The sequence below is a fragment of the Anneissia japonica genome, unplaced genomic scaffold, assembly GCF_011630105.1.
Source record: "Anneissia japonica isolate Jap-2015-1 unplaced genomic scaffold, ASM1163010v1 scaffold287873_len53090_cov102, whole genome shotgun sequence".
Lineage (NCBI taxonomy): Eukaryota > Metazoa > Echinodermata > Crinoidea > Comatulida > Comatulidae > Anneissia > Anneissia japonica.
In genome coordinates, this window is record NW_022719509.1 from 42,441 (window position 1) to 44,726 (window position 2,286).

The 2,286-nt window shown below is 35.6% G+C and overlaps 1 long non-coding RNA gene across 2 annotated transcripts in view; it reads left to right on the plus strand.

The window, feature by feature from the left end:
• The window catches only part of LOC117110959, a 5,302-nt gene extending 3,672 nt beyond the window's left edge, over nucleotides 1–1,630 (plus strand). For both annotated transcript variants that reach the window (XR_004445793.1, XR_004445794.1), the window contains exon 3: nucleotides 881–1,630. This is a non-coding gene — a long non-coding RNA (uncharacterized LOC117110959). The remainder of the gene's footprint in view (nucleotides 1–880) is intronic.
• Nucleotides 1,631–2,286: the final 656 nt, after the last annotated feature.

The following is a 2,286-nucleotide window of genomic DNA, read 5'->3' on the forward strand; positions in this document are numbered from 1 at the left end:
ACTTTTGTTTGAATTTGGGCCGTCGTTCTCTTCTCATGTCCGAGACTGGCTAATCTGTCAGCAAGCACGCCAAAAATTCCCGTTTTGTTGTTTGTTTTTTTAATTTTCTATCCGGTCTCTCAGCTCGTGTTGACCCCACAAATCCAGCATGTCAGCAGTTTCCTGGTCGCTCCAAATCAATCGCATTATTATTAATTAAAATTTGAATTAACTTTTATGAAAAGTAATGATTGCGTCTTGATTGAACACGCATGAAGAACTCACGGGTTTTTTTATTCAAGAACTTCTAAACGCAACGGCGTCATCGACTGTGATTGGTCGACAGCCAACGAGGAAATGTCAATCTCGGTCACGCCAGGTTCAATCCAGGGTCAATATGGGTGCTGAGCCGCGATCGAGATAGGTAGATTGAGATCGAGGTCACGCCAGGCGCGAGTCGGTGCAGATGCGGTCACATTAACAAAATCTCACCCGCGGTGAGTCAAGCCAAGCTTTGAAACTCTAGTGTGACCGATGTCTTAAATCCCTTTAATTGGTCATCGCATTCCACACCCCCACTTCCAGTTGTACTAGTGCAAACAAAGTGACACAGATAATAAAGTCATTATAATTTGTCTTCGAAATGGATCAAAAGCAACAGAAGAAAAATTATGTTTATTTATAAATTCATGTAGAAACTACTTAATGTAGGCGATTAAAAAAATAATAATTGGGTATATGCTTTTTTTTCACAAACTCAGAGGCCACATATTTATTTTTTCATGGTCAAAGCATACAAAATCATGGTATGCCCTAGTAGTTTTAAAAAATGATGTACAACAATGCCTAATTTATAAAAATCTAAAGAACTAAATAATTATTTTTATATTTGTTGTTATAGGCAAGAATGTGGTGCAGTGCTTTTCGGACCAGTATCCAAAGATTCTTCCTGATGTCGAAAATAAGGTTCAAGCCATTCAAACTAAAGTCTTCAATGAACGTCAGAAACTTAGAAATAAAAACAAAAATTAAGTAATTTCTGACAACAATATATGTTTAGCAATGTGGCTGCTGATGACTGTAGAACCATTTATTTTTGCCATTTTACGCTTTTGCGATCATTTGTTTTCGCGATTTAATCTACTGCGGAAAATGAAATTTTTGATCTAATGAAATGTTTTCGACTTTGCTGGAAAAAAAAAAACATTTCCTCTTGCATAGAAAGTGTCTTCCACCTCGTCTTGAACTTTAGTAACACTTGCGAAAGTCTGGTTCTTTCTTGGCAGAATAGGGATTTGAAGGAAAGTGGACACAATGAATGGCAAGACCCATGAATTGCCAAACAGGGCTAGAATGTCTACGGGCCAATTGCCATTATTGCACATTTCTTAATTTTTCCCTGTAGGGGTGTTTACCAGACTAGATAAAAAGGATTAAAAGTCCTCACTTAATCACTGCCACAAAGTTCCGTCATTGTGCCTCAACGCTTTATTTTTTCTTAATTTTGCCCTGTAGGGGTGTTTACCAGACTAGATAAATAGGATTAAACGCCCATGTCCGTATTGTGGTACTGGACCAAAATGACGTTGTTATCCGTATGTCCCCTCAAGTGGGTCGTATCGGCACCGCTCTTCTCTTCTATCCATTGCTTTCTATATAGTTTGTCCTTTTTGCCATATTGCCATGTCTGTCATCAAAGTTATGATGATCACTTGTACTTGCCTTCTTTTAGCAATTTGTTGACCGCTTTTATAGACATTCGACTTTTAAAATATCAGTTAGAGTCTGATACATCCCAAATGTTTTTTAGCCATTGCCTTCCTTATTGTGAATGTATGTATGTATAATTGCAGTTAGAATATAATTCTTATATTTTGTAATATACCCCTTGAATTTTACAATGAAGAGACATTCTGTATCTGTTAAATCCTGTACAAACATCATTCATTATTATTTAGCATCATCCCCTTTAGGGCACCCCTCAAGCACATGATAATAAAATTTTGAATTTATTTTCTTAGATTTACATAGAATATGTCGTAAACTGAATAATGTACTTGCTACTTAACAGCAAAACTAGTCTACATAAACCACAGTAGGTTTAAAACAGAGCCTTCAGGCTTGAAGCTTAACATTAATGCTAATTATATGCAAATAAGGTAATTATTAATTAAAATTTAATGTCCTAATCTATTTCAGTTGTTCCAAAACCATAGTCAAGTATTAATGTCACTTAAAACTGTTTTTTAAAAAGATATGAATGACAATGTATTTCAAAATTGAATGTTTGGCCATTTGAAAAATATG